This window comes from Thermobia domestica, chromosome 5 (assembly GCF_964235325.1).
Source record: "Thermobia domestica chromosome 5, izTheDome1.hap1.1, whole genome shotgun sequence".
NCBI classification, from domain to species: Eukaryota; Metazoa; Arthropoda; class Insecta; order Zygentoma; family Lepismatidae; genus Thermobia; species Thermobia domestica.
In genome coordinates, this window is record NC_137458.1 from 260,266,664 (window position 1) to 260,282,543 (window position 15,880).

A 15,880-nucleotide genomic window follows, 5' to 3' on the forward strand; every position below is an offset into this window, starting at 1 on the left:
TGATCGTGTTAATGTGTGCCTGCGCAATAGCAGATTATACTGTCCACGAGCTGGTAAATATACACCTCACTTATGGAAAGGTAAAGGTAATAGTCCTGAGGCAAGAAGTTTATATTGTGACCCTAACCATCGTGACCCTCAAAGGAAACTAAGTTTCCCTGTATTTTTTCTACGCCTCCATATTTGTCTTCGAGAGATAAGGTCTCTTGAAATTCTTCTAAGTGAAATCGAAGGGACTCACACCATGTGGACAGTTGAATTTGAAGACAGCGTACTGGGAATGGTCAAAGACCGTCCTGAAACTAGCAGAAGCTTTGTAACCTGAAACTAGGACTCTCCACATGTAACTCTAGTGAACGAACAGCAGCAAAGATTTAGTGTGAGCGCGAGGCGCGGCATGGTGGATAATTTTGTGGTAGGACCTTATTTATTACTGGCCCGCATGTGTTGCAGTACCTATCTTTTATTTTCACGCAATGTTCTCCCAAAATTGTTAGAACACGTGCCCTTGAACATAAGACAGTAGATGGATCCTAGCATGACAAAGAACCTTCACATTTTAACAGAAATGTGCAGACCTACCGAAATGAAACTTTCCAAGGTCGTTGCGTTGGGAGAGAAGGACCGGTGTCATAACCAGCTCGTTTACCCTACCTCGCGTCCTGATTTCATTTTGGGGGGGGTATATAAAAAGTCTTTCGTAGTCAACACTAGCCACGACAGCCGAAGAACTTGCTGCTTGAGTTAATATAGCTGCGGTAGTCAGCTACGAAATTTCAGGTGTGTTTGACCGCACGCGGAAAAATTTGCTTTGCCGATGTCACCTTTGCAATGTGGTCAACGGTCGACAATATCAGACTGTTAACTGTTATTCTTTACAACTGTCTCGTGTACACATACTGATTTGCACAAATACTGTACAAGGTGCCTCGGAATATTTCATAGTTATTCTACTTCGTAGGAAACAGAATAAATCGGTAGTTTGAAACTATATAATTTTGTATCATTGTGCAACACGAACAAAAGCTTGTGTTTCGTCGAGTTTCATTGCTTCTGTGCTCGGAATTATTATCTTCCACTGAATTACGTATTACGAGGAGGAACTCTTTTAATGCAGCTTGCTTTAGCCCAAACTGTACAGTATTCACATAATTTGTGGCGATCACTGTTGTTATGGGAAGATTCCTTGTACTCTCGTTCATTATAAAGGATCTTTATCGCCTGACTGTCCTATGCAAATTCGTTACAAACCTAATCTGGATCAAAGTTATCTTTTCCGTTCATTTATCACCCGTTACCATTGGCCTAGAAGATATAAATGTGATATGTTAACGACTTCGTTTCATTGCAAAACCTTCTTCCGAGAGTTTATTCTGTGCCCGGGGGTTCAATGCCGCGTTCACAAAAGCTCTCCACTGACTTCTATCCTTAGCTAACTGCATCCAGTTTCTATTTTGTATTCCAATCTCTGCGAGATCCATCTTAATATTGTCCTCCCATCTGCGCCTAGGTCTTCGTAATGGTCGTTTTCTGATTTGCCTTTCAGTCAAGACTTTGAAAGCGTTTCTACTTTCTTCCATTCTAGCTACATGACCCGCCCACCTAAGCCTCCTAGACTTGACGACACTAACAATGGTGGGTAAACCATATAAATTATGTAGTTCCTCGTTATGAAGTTTCCGCCATTCCGCATTCCCGTTCCTCTTGGGTCCGAATATTCGTCTATGGGCGCCCTTTTGGTAGACTTGTCCACCGCCCTCGTTAGTACCCCAGCACGGGCCTGGATAATATGTCGCACTAGAAAACAGGTATTACCTTACGTAGAAAACTTTGTACATAAAATTTATATAAAATTATATATTAGAATATTAAAGAATAGTAATTATGTTTTTAGTGCATGAGTATTTAGTGAAATTTGTCTACTAGTCTCCATTGTAAAAAGTAATTTGCTAAAAATTAACAAAATTTCAACATTTCAAACAGCACATTAAAAACCCGGTTTCATTCAAGAGCCCTATTTGTTGCAACAGAAACGCTTCATGATGGTAGATGCGTATGCAACTGTAAAACTTCGGTAATTAATGCAGAATCACGAATAAAGGACTAAAAGCACATAAAGGAAACCAGTGCAGACTATTAATTTTCAAGAATAATTACAAGAGTTTTATTTTCAAACGCTTTAAATATTTCCAATATTGAAATTTCTCAACTTACATTTTTCACGAGCCCAAAAAAAGTTCCATTACTACGTACTAAAATTAACCTAATAGGGTCTACAAAGATTTTGGAATTTTCACAATGCTTCTGGAAAGAAACCATGGAAACTGTTTTTTACTGCCAGGTTAAAAATGTCCGGAAATTTTACAACACTACTCACAACTAACGAAATAATTTTATAATCTTGATCAGGATTTCTTTTGTAATTTCCAAGCTCTGATATTACAATATGTGAATTTTGTGTTATTTATTCACTTCAATGGCATACGAATATGTTTGTCCTTGTGCAGGACTGACCTCAGCAACATTACTTAAAATGTTCGTATATTAATTGTACCGTGTTGTGAAAAAATGAATTAAGCGCCATACTTTGAAAATACACGTAAATGCGACCATTGGTTCCTGATACGCATTAGAACGTTTTGCACAATCGAAAAGAGATTAAAACCAACACCTTTCTAAAAAAAGAAACATAATTTCACTTTTGATTACGGCTATATCTATGTTGGGACATCAACCTTTATACGTAATTTTCTTAAAAGTACGAAAGTGGCGCTTAGTTCGTTTTCGCATGACACGGTACAATTAATCTATATAAATTATGAAATGTACATTAAATCAGAAAGTCAATACGTAATAATTTTAGTGTTATTCAAGGAAACAGTTATGAAAAATGAATCACGATACAGCAAGTCTATGATAGCGAAACATTATCGAGAAACCATGTATCCAAATGATATAAGAGCTTCGGGAAAACAGAGTTTCAGTGAAAGTCGATCTAGGAATACTGTAGCATTCAACAGTACATGGCGCAGATAGAGTAGCATGCCTATGTAACTTACTGCAAGAACAACATTTAAAAAAAAAAATCAGAGGGTGAGAAAAAATAAAAATGATCCCAACTTCGTATTTAACATTACTGCCGAGAAAAGAGTTAATATTATGAATATGGCTCCTATATTAGCAGGCAAAGAGAAAAGTGGTTAATAATGACCCACTATCCATGACGAAAGAAGTAACAAACCAAAATAACTATATGCATTTACTGACACAGAGTAGTACTCCCCCCGTTATATCTAGTCGAGTCAGCAAAAATTTTAGTGACGTCATAGGTCAAAGGTCAATGACCTTGACCCGGCGTCAATGACCTAGGGGTACCTAGGACCACTCCGTCTAAATTTTGTCAGGGGTACCTTGGCTCACCCCCTAAATTTTGGTAGGGGTACTTAGGACCACCCCCCTTAAATTTAGGAAATTTTCAAATCTAAAAATTCGGTATGGTAGCCTAGGACCATAGTGTGTACCTCTATTAGTATTGGGGGTCTATCTCGTTTATAGGTAAAAATTGCCAAAGATTCAAATTTCGGATGTTTTTGACCTAATTTGTCCCCTTTGATGAGGTGTTATTCTCCTATATGGTTATATGGACATATACAGGGTTCCATTCCCTATCATAAGATATGGGTATATTAATGCACCCCTTTAAAAATTTGGGAGGGGTACCTTGGCCCAACACTTGAATTTTAGAAATTGCCCATTTTATACATTTGAATAATAGTATAGGACCCTAATATATATTATGATAAATTTGGGTGGTCCATTTCGCTAACTTTTAGAGGTACAAATTGTAAAAATAAACGTAAGCAATACGTTGTACCACGTGTTTGGTTTTTGACCTAATTTATTTCCTTGGATGAGGTCCTATTACCTTATAGGGTTATATGGTCGTGTATAGGGGTCCATTCCCTATCACAAGACATAGGTACATTTGTGCACCCCGCAAGAGGTACCTTCGCCCGCCCCTTTAATGTTGGAAATCGCCCAATTTAAACATTTGGTATTATAGTATAGGACTCTAATATAGATCACTATAAATTTGGGTGGTCCACCTGTTCCCTTTTAGGGGTACAAAATTGTCAAAAATTCAAATTTCGGAGGTTTTTCGCCCAATTTATCCCCTTGGATGAGGTTCTATTACCTTATATGGTTATATAGGTGTCCATTCACTATCTCCTTAAACTTCAGAAATTGCCAAATTTAAACATTTGGTATCATAGTACTGGACCTCAACATGTCTCATGATAAATTTGGGTGGTCCATCTCGTTCCCTTTTAGGGGTACAAAATTGCCAAAATATAAACGTAACCAATACGTAGTACCACGTGTTTGGTTTTGACCTAAGTTATCCCCTTTGATGAGGTCCTATTACCTTATATGGTTATATGGTCATGTATATAGGTCCATTTCCTATCGTAAGACATGGCTATATTGATGTACCCTTTAAAAATATGGGAGTTGGTATCTTGGGTCATCCACTCAGTTTTAGAAATTGTTTAATATAACTATTTGGTATCATAGCACAGGGCTTCAATATGTACCACTATACATTCAGATGGTCCACATCGTTCCCTTTTATGTGTAAAGAACTACCAAAAAATCAAATTTCGGAGGTTAATGACCCACTTTGATAAGGATTTAGCACGTTATAAGGGTATATACAGAGGTTCATTACCTTTATATGTTTATGTTCCCTTTTAAATTTGAGAATTATCAAATAACAAAATTCGGTAAACGTTTTTCTAGGACCCATTGTAAATGTTGGTGTTCCTATTATCGCCAAATACTCAAATTTTGAAGTTTATTGACCTATTTTTTTGATACGGCTATGTAATTGAATGAGTACAGGATTTATTACTTTTTCGTAAGACACAGGTTTACTTGTGTACCAATCTTAAACTTTGGGAAGGGTACATTTCTTATTGTCATATCAATAATTGGTAATTGTTCTTAGAATTGGGTAGTATCCCATTCTTTGGGTAAATCATTGTCAAATATTACTATGATCACTTGATCTGTTATTGACCTATGATGGGATTAGATGTTCAGAACATTGGTACATTTAAACTTTGTATGATAATTTGAGTTTGTAGGATAAAGTTTGTAGGATAAAGTTTGACGGTTAACCGTGAAACGTGAAATTATTTTTGAAATTTTTGGTTTGAAATTTTTCCCGTTTGAAAATATTTGTATCGAAATTTTTGTCGTGAAAAACTTTTTGTTTGAAATTTTTTAAAAAATTTTGTTTGAAAATTTTTGAGAATTCTTAAAATTTTTTTTTTTGAAATTTTATCGTTTCAAATTTTTGTTCGATTTTTTTTGTTTGAAGTTTTTGTTTGGAATTTTTCGTTTGCAATTTTTTTTAATTTTTTGTTTGTAACTTTGTTTCAAATTTGTTTCGAAAGTTTTTTTCGTTTCAAAACTTTTGGAATTTTTTCGTTTGGAATTTTTTGTTTCCAAATTTTTTCGTTTCAAAATTTTGTTTCAAATTTTTTTGTTTGAATTTTCTTGTTTGTAACCTTTTTGTTTTAAATTTTTTTTTGAAATTTTTCGTTTGCTTTTTCTTTTTAAGATTATGCACTCATTACTAAAGAACCGGAACTGTTTACAACAAAAACCTCTGGTAACATTGCTTTTTCATGATGCAATAGTACACATCAGAACATGGGGTTGTACTTGAAATGGAAAAACACAAATCATTGAAATGGATCATTCTACTACACTGCACTGATTAATCACACATATGCATACCAGGTAAAGGATGTGGATATTGTCGATACAACGTATTTTGAACTTCTTGCACTAGTTTGTCTTTAGCGTATAATTTTAATTCCAGCTGAAGTCTTTTTAGGTCTATTGCAATATCAATAGTTAGAAACTCAGTGTCCATTTGACTGCAAATAAAATGTTTATCAATACATGTATGCACCCACGAACATTGTTGACAACCATCACAACATCTAGATACATGTTGTACAATATGCATGACACATTTTTCAAAATAATCCTTTTTCAGGAATATATTTGTTTTGTTGTACACTTCCACTGCATGTTTTACACACTGGAATATATTCATGAATTTGTTCCATTCCGTTTGCGTTAGATAAACCATGTTGCGAGGTACATGCAATGTACTCTTTTTACGTAAGAGCACCATCTTCTCTTCGAGGACTGTACGCAGCACCACTTCATTATTTGAGCCTAATGATTTGACTATGGTCACATTTAGCTCATCATGAAAATAATCATTCATTTGGTCGATTCGTGAGCATAATATTTGCCATTCTTCACAGGTCAGTTGTACACCAAATTGTTCTGCTTTGCCCAATCGAATCACAGGTTCAAAGGTTCTAGCACTGATTCCAATCATCACATGTTTTGTTTGGAATATATTTATCGGATAATAGCTTGCGAAGAGGAATTCTTTATCGTTAGAAGTACACATCTTTCCACCTGAAACGCACTTGCTCAAATGATTACATTTGCTGACACTGTATTTGCTGATTTATAGTTATTGCTGACGTCATTGGAAAGGAATGTGCTGACGTTTGAATTCATGATTTCATCACAGTTGCTGACGTCATGCCGACCAACCATATTCATAGATCGCATGCAGCATACAACTACGTCTGATGTCAAAAGAATGTGCTGACGTTTGAATTCATAATTTCATCAAAATTACTGACGAATCCGGCTGTGTACTAAATTCAAATTGATGACTTCGACCCAAGAATCTTTGTAACATAAAGATACAGATCCAGTATTTAAGAAACGTAACAGTTCTTCTTGTTTCGATGCTTCCATGGGTAAATATCTTGCTGGTAAAATTATATTCTTATCATTTTCAAGCTTCACTACGATTCTTAATCCAAACTTTGTAGGGATGTTTTGGCTAGCTAAGATTCTATAAGGTACATTCTGTTGTAAATCAGTAATCTTGGTAAATGATTTCATCACATCACGTGCGTTTAGAAACTGCAGACAAGTTGCCATGATGACGTTATCATGAATACTAACTCGAGCGATACTTATATATGATGCAAAACTGATGACGTTGCATTATCATGTTCTGACGTGTACTACTGCATCATGATAAACAGTGTTACCAGAGATTTTTGTTTTAAACAGTTCCGGTTCTTTACTAATGAGCGCACAAACTTTTAAAATGTCAAACCAAACTTTGAAACAAAAATTTCGAAAACAAAAATTTTCAAACGAAAAAAAATTCAAACAAATTTTTTCAAACAAAAAATTTTCAAACGAAAAAATTCCAAACCAAAAATGTCAACAAATAATATCACGTTTCACTGTTAACCGTCAAACTTTATCCGGTTTTTAACTATTCGATTAACAAATAAATGGTTTTGATCATGTTTCTCAATGAGTGCAAAATGTTGAACGAAACCAAGATTTTTAAATGTTAAACAAAACTTAAAAATGAATGCAGTAAAGGTTTGAGAATCATCAACCAATCAGATTGCACGAAATATAGTGATCAGCCAACCAGATTGCACGAAAGATAGTGATCAACCAATCAAATTGCATCAACAATGACTTTGCCAGTGTTGTAGCATGTATTGCCTTTCGTCTATAAGTCGTAAGATTCAATAAGGTAGGTATCAGATTTTTTAAGCTCAAGGTCAAATCAACCACCACCAATGACATTAGACTATGAACTTAACTAAAGTTCAATGTATTGTTTCAAATTTCGCGCCTTATGTTAAAATTCTGTTTATCACAATTCCCAAATTTAAAGAATACTTCTCTCGATATACCTAAGACTTAGAATTAATCATATAATTACACGTTGTATTTAGGTCTCAATTCGGTCAATTCTTTATCTTAGCAGAACCAACTGTTGTCTAGAAACGTGTTATTTGATAACTTCCATGAATTATGAAAAGGAAATGAATCCCTGTACACTACCTCATCAAGGTCAATCACATGGTACATCGTGTTGCTTACTTTTATACTTGGTCCATAGGCTGGAATAATTAAAACCAATCACGCAATTTCATTTGACAATTCTCAAATTATCTTACAAAGCTTAAATGTACCAATGTTCTGAACACCTAATCCCATCATAGGTCAATAACAGATCAAGTGATCATAGTAATATTTGACAATGATTTACCCAAAGAAAGAGATACTACCCAATTCTAAGAACAATTAGCAATTACTGATATGACAATAGGAAATGTACCCCTCCTAAAATTTAAAATTGGTACAAAAATACACCTGTGTCTTACGAAAAAGTAATAAATCCTGTACTCATTCAATTACATAGCCGTATCAAAAAAATAGGTCAATAAACTTCAAAATTTGAGTATTTGGCGATAATAGGAACACCAACATTTACAATGGGTCCTAGAAAAACGTTTACCGAATTTTGTTATTTGATAATTCTCAAATTTAAAAGGGAACATAAACATATAAAGGTAATAAACCTCTGTACATACCCATATAACGTACTAAATCCTTATCAAAGTGGGCCAATAACCTCCGAAATTTGATTTTTTGGTAGTTCTTTACACATGAAACGGAACGATGTGGACCATCTGAATGTATAGTGGTACATATTGAAGCCCTGTACTATGATACCAAATAGTTATATTAAACAATTTCTAAAACTGAGTGGATGACCCAAGATACCAACTCCCAAATTTTTAAAGGGTACATCAATATAGCCATGTCTTACGATAGGAAATGGACCTATATAAATGACCATATAACCATATAAGGTAATAGGACCTCATCAAAGGAGATAAGTTAGGTCAAAACCAAACACGTGGTACTACGTATTGGTTACTTTTATATTTTGGCAATTTTGTACCCCTAAAAGGGAACGAGATGGACCACCCAAATTTATCATGAGACATGTTGAGGTCCAGTACTATGATACCAAATGTTTAAATTTGGCAATTTCTGAAGTTTAAGGGGATAGTGAATGGACACCTATATAACCATATAAGGTAATAGAACCTCATCCAAGGGGATAAATTGGGTCAAAAACCTCCGAAATTTGAATTTTTGACAATTTTGTACCCCTAAAAGGGAACAGGTGGACCACCCAAATCTATAGTGATCTATATTTGAGTCCTATACTATAATACCTAATGTTTAAATTCGGCAATTTCCAAAATTAAAGGGGCGGGTCAAGGTAATCCTCCCGGGGTGCAAAAATTTACCTATGTCTTATGATTGGGAATGGGCCCCTATACATGAAAATATAACTATATAAGGTAATAGGATCTCATCCAAGGAGATAAATTAGGTAAAAAACCAAACACGTGGTACAACGTATTGCTTACGTTTATATTTTTGGCAAATTTGTGCCCGTAAAAAGGAACGAAGTTGAACACCCAAATTTATCATGAAACACATTAGGGTCCTATACTATAATACCAAATGTTTAAATTGAACAATTTCCAAAATTGAAGGGGTGGTCCAATGTACCCCTACCAAAAATTTAAAGGGGTGCACAAATGTATCTATGTCTTATGATAAGGAATGGACCTCTATACACGACCATATAACCATATAAGGTAATAGGACCCCATCCAAGGAGATAAATTAGATGAAAAGCATACACGTGGTACAACATATTGCTTACGTTTATATTTGGCAATTTGTACCTCTAAAAGGGAACGAGATGGACCACCCAAATTTATCATAATATATATTAGGGTCCTATACTATTATACCAAATGTATAAAATGGGCAATTTCTAAAATTCAGGGGGTGGGCCAAGATACTCCTCCCAAATTTTTAACCCTACAACGGCCAACCTATTTTCCTAACATAAAGAGCCAAGGTGAGTCCAATGGACTCACACTGTTCATAATGGGTTATCAGACATTATATTGTTATACGAAGTGGAATTTCGTATAGCATTTTTAAGTGTTTCTGACGGAATATGTAAGTAAAGCAACCACGTATCTCTACAGTTTTTACAAGATCGTCAGTGTTGCCATCTGACGTAAAATTGTTGTGGAAATTTAAATTATTTTTCTTGTATTGTATAAAAGATTAATTCTAAAAAGTTTAATTCTAAATTTTAGTAGGGACAACTTTTGCAAACTAACGATTTTCAAGAAACTTCTCTTTCAAAATACTATAAGTTATTAGAAACAATATAAATAATGCAATTGTTTGTTTGGAATGTTCTCATAATCTTCTGGAACTACTGAAGAACATGCTTCATTTTTCTTGTTTGTTGATTTACATTTTTTACAGTATTTCGTAAAGTACAACCGAATGTTCAGAAAACACATGCGTTCTGCAGGTCATGCATGTTTGCCTTTGCATTCGTTCTTTTCGCGCATCAAACAAGTAAAAAAAGTCTTTTCTTCTTTCTTTCTCCAACTTTACGTTGGTAACATCACTATTGTTGAACTCAGCAGCCGCAGACTAGATTGATTTGTGAAGACCTACAGCACTTCTATTATCAATATGTGGCTGGATAAGACTTTCTGCTATTGCAGTAAGAAAATCCTTTCTGGAAATCTTCCGATCACGATGTAATATACTCCAGACGAAATAGGCTGCAACAGCGCATACATCAGGCATATTCCTGAAAAAAGTAAATAGTCATATGTTGCTCTTTCTTTGGCATGAATATTCATGGACCAATTGGTCTAACATGTCAACACCTTTAGTCTCATTATAATTTAATATTTTCTCAAGTTTGGTTGCTTTTCTTACGTCAATGTCTCCAGAATGATGCATGCTTCAGAGAAGAATTACAGATCTGTTTCTCTCAGGGAGATAAGACACAAGTGTAAAATCTTTCTGGAAACCAAACATTGGTGACTTTTTTCGTTCCTTTTGTTTTTTAAGAATTCGGGTGGAACGTTGGTTTTTCACTGTTCCTGCTAGTGTAAGACCAATGCGAAGCAATGTTTTGGCTTGATCAAAATCTGTGAAATAATTATCTTATTTTATATATCCTTTACTTCCAAATTTTCCCCAGGGTCATAGTGATTTTTGAAGCATTGTTTTTTTCTTTCCCAAAGTGCACGTATTAGAGCCAGTTTATCTTTGTTTCTTCTATCACTTTTTGTTGTTTTGTCATCAAATTGGAAAAATGGACAAATAATTGAACTTGTTTTTACCCATCGCACCGCAAATCATTGGTGGTCCATACTTTTTGTCCCATAGCAGTTTTATGTTCAAATCTTTGGTTTTGAGACGACCAGTAGTATACAAAATTCCAAGTAAACACTTCAATTCTCTCTCATCGACCGGCTTCCACCGTTTCTGCATGTTGCGTTTTCTGTGTTCACCTACTGCATCTTCATGGCTGTACCGATGGGTGTACCGATGTGTCTTCAATACATCGTCTTGAGTAAACAATAACAGCCACTAAGGGAGGAGTTTTATTTGGAGAAAAAAACCTTATTGACTCTCATCTGACGATGATCTGAGATTTCGTCTTCTGTGGTCGAGAAGGTTCATTATATCATGTGGTTCCGTCCTTTGCATAGACATATTTTCATTACTTTGGTACCTATTCCCATCATCTTCAATTTCAGAATTAATAATATCAGAAATATCTTCAATATCAGAAACTTCTAATGTTTCAGTTTCCCAATCACTTCCGCTATCTTCAAGTTCACTACACATAATGTCTTCGTCTTCATCCTCCAAAAACTGGGAAATTTCTTACACAATGTTCCAAGAAGCTGCCATTTCTGCACTTACGTTGGTAGTAGCATACACTAACAGTTCTACTACCAGCACCACAACAAGAATCAACTGATACAAACGTGTCATATACTGTAATTAATAATTTAAAGACAAATGTACCGATATTTCCACTGGGAACTCAAATATATGATGCAAAGTAGTAGTGAGTCCATTGGACTCATGTTGGCCTTTTGTGTTACGAAATTAGAAAAATAATTTTAAAACATACCCTAATGTATATTTTTTCAATTCCGAATTGTATTCACACTTTACATTACCTACCGATAGCATATCTAGAGAGAGACAAATATTGAGCAAGAAATAAATTGCAGCTGGATAACAGTTATAAGCGATGTGTCCATTGAACTCACGTTGGCCGTTTAAGGGTTAAAGGGGTGCACAAATGTACCTATGTCTTATGACAGGGAATGGACCCCTATACATGACCATATAACCATATAGGGTAATAAGACCTCATCCAAGGGGATAAATTGGGCCAAATAACCAAACACGTGGTTTTACTAAAATTTGACAATTTTGTATGCATGAAAGGGTACAAGGTGGACCACCCAAATTTAAAGTGATCTATATTAGGTTTCTATACAATTATACCAAATGTTTAAATTGGCCAATTTCTAAAATTTAAGGGGTGGGCCAAGGTACCCCTCCCAAAATTTTCAAGGGGTGCGTTAATATACCCATGTCTTATGAAAGGTAATGGACCCCTGTATACGCCCATATAACCATATAGGAGAATAACACCTCATCAAAGGGGATTAATTAGGTCAAAAACATCCGAAATCTGAATTTTTGGCAATTTTTTACCCATAAAAGTGTATCTGACATATCGTTACACTATGCTAAGTCTTCAGCTTTCCATTTGTGAGAATGCCGCTGAAATTGAGATGCTATCAAAATATTCTAATAGCTGAAAAGGCTATCCAGAAGTTCCCCAGAAGACGATTTCTCTGATTCTTTCCGAGATCACCAAAATTGCATTCATTATTCAGACATTGAATGGAAATCACTTTGACAGTACCAAGGCATGTATTGTTACAAAATGAATGCTGGACTTTTTTTGATAAAGATTTTGTACACTTGTAAAATTCGTCCCATTTCACCAATTAATAACAAACTCCAAAACTGAAACAACGTATCTGAATTTCTCCCTTGACTGTCAATTAAAAAAGGAAACGCGAAACCACACTATTTGCTATCAATGTACCTGTATGAATTATTTATACTTTCGAAAGTTAACAAGAGCTATGATGCGTTCATAAGGGAAGATTTGTTATTTTAATAATTTTAAGAGATCAAACAGCTCCATGTAATGGAAATATACCATTGTCGACGCAACTAAGTTAGTGCGGTCATTCATAGACCGCTCTCTCAAATAATTCGTGTTTCCTGATAGGTTAATACCTGAGTTGGAATAATCATACTACATATTATTTTTTGAATGGTTTTTATTCTGTTGTCTATCTATTTCCAAACCCTGCAATGCACTTTCAGGAATCATCTTAATTACCCTCTAAACTATAGATGTTGAATGACTGTATGTGTAAGTGAAGGCCACTGCCACGATATTATTTTTTCTCTAAACTGTGAATGTGAGTACACCATATGTATGAGTGAAGGTCACTTCAAGATTAATTTCTCTCTAAAACATAATATTTTATATATGTGTGTGTGAAAGAAGGTCACTCGCTCCAGATTAATTTCTCTCTAAATCAAAAATGTAGGATGATTCTCTGACTGAAGGTCAGTGGCCGGAGATATATTTCTGTCTAAACCATGAATGTGGAATGAATGCATGTGTGAGTGAAGGTCACTAGCTGGAGATATATTTCTCTCTAAACCATGAATGTGGAATGAATGTATGTGTGAGTAAAGGTCACTTGCTGGAGATATATTTCTCTCTAAACCATGAATGTGGAATAAATGTATGGGTGAGTGAAGGTCACTGGCCGGAGATTAACTTCTTTCTAAATCATGAATGTCGAATGAATGTATGTGTGAGTGAATCTCAGTGGCTCAAGATTAATTTCTCTCAAAACCATGAATTTAGGATGAATGTTTGTGCGAGTGAAGGTCACTAGTTCGAGATAAATTTCTCTCTAAACCATCAATGTGAAATGAATGTATGTGTAAATGAAGGTCACGGCACGAAATTAATTTCACTCTAGACCATGAATGTATAATGAACGTATGTGTGAGTAAAGGTAACTTCTTCAGGATTAATTTTACTGTAAACTATGAATATGGAATGACTATATGTATGAGTGAAGTTCACTACTCGAGATTAATTTCTCTTTAAACCATCGATGTGGAATGAATGAGGTAGGAAATGGGAGAACCTAGTGAAAACTCACGCGCACGGTGTTGTGCACCACAAATTTCGCTTGATGGGAGTTGGGATCAAACCCGGGACCCCAAGGTATCCCGGAAAAAACGTACACACACTGTGTTTGCCGATTCCCACATCAAATTTATATCATAATGCAATTTTATGCAAGGTATTACTTATGATTTATAATTAGTTATTTATATAAACCTGATAAAGGGAGATTTAGAAGTTGTATCCTTAATGAGATATCAAGACCAATGGGTTAATAACAACGAGGAACCAGTGTTTTCTACGAGCCGACGAATTTCACGAACGCTACCAAATTAATCACTTGATAAGCTAAAATCTACTAACTGCAAGAAACACGTTTATATTTAATCATATTGTTTCAATAGTAATTAAGAGTGAGTTTTTAAAGAAAAAGTAATAAAAATGAAATGACAATTTACGAAAGCGGATGTTTATTTCTCTTGTCACTGAATTTAAATAAAGTAAAAAGCTACGATTTTTCAAATTTTTTATTTCAACAAAGCTAAGAGAATGGAATATGTAGAATTGAACTTCGTCAATTTATATTTACATATTTCTTTCTTCTCTATCTCTCCCTGCACATCCAAACTAGAACTAGCCTTTTCAACAATTGTTTATAATCTTGCGGAGGGATCAGTATAGACAAAAAAAAAAAAAAAAGAGTTGAAAATGATTCTAGTCGAGCTGTCGGAACATCATAGGGAGAGCCCTAATTACGATCTTAAAAACAAAACTTTAAAAAAGCGTGTTTTTTTATTGAGAAATTCTTCAGATTACTTTTACAACATTAGATACCTCATTGCCATTATTGAACACATCTCCTGTTTTCTTAATCAGACATAGTGTTTCTTTGGTGAATTTCTTATCGTTCAGAATCGCTACGTTGAACTTGATAGTTGGATATAGGCCCGAGAAACGGGAGCAAAAGGCTAATACCCCACTAAATTTTCTTTATCCTTTAAAGTCCAAAATGTGTCTTTATGTACTACACAATTCAGATATAAAGAAAATTATTTATTTTATTTTAAATATTTATTTATTTAAGCTAATTAAAATAAATATTTATTTTATTTTAACTAGCTTATTTTAAATTCAATTTAATCTCTTTAAGAAAATACGATATGAAGAAATGGAAACAGGTGTAGGATCGAACGTTAGGAATATAGACATACATGTTCTCTTGAGCTAGTCGAAGATAATTGTTACACATTACGCAATTTTTAAGAAATGGAATTATTTAGAGAATGAGGCAGTGGATACGGGAATGTAGATATACATTTTATCATTATTTATTAAACGCTATGGGTAGAACATAAGATTTAATAGTCCATGCATTTTAGCTAAAACTTGAGAAAAATTCCCATAAAGCTGATTTTTTTTTACAATAATTTCCTTTGTTAATGTACTTTTACATTTGAAAAGCCCCTTTTCTCTCAAAATTGAGGACAAAGATGGCGGCAATGAAATTTCAACTTGACTAATTTGGGAGACAGTAACTTTCTTCATTATGACATTTGGGATACGTAAAGGATATATGCATACAGGGAAAACGGAAATTAAATATTCATGATACTTATCTTGTCAAACTTCAATTTTGATAGGTTTAGATCTGCTATATGTATAAAACAGTGAAACCAAATATTACATTTTTTAATGTTTGGAAGCAGTTATATTAGAAGACAATGGGGAAAATTAATTGAATAAAAGTTAAAGATAGTTTTATAATCTTTAAAATCAGATATTTATTTTGCCTTTACGTAA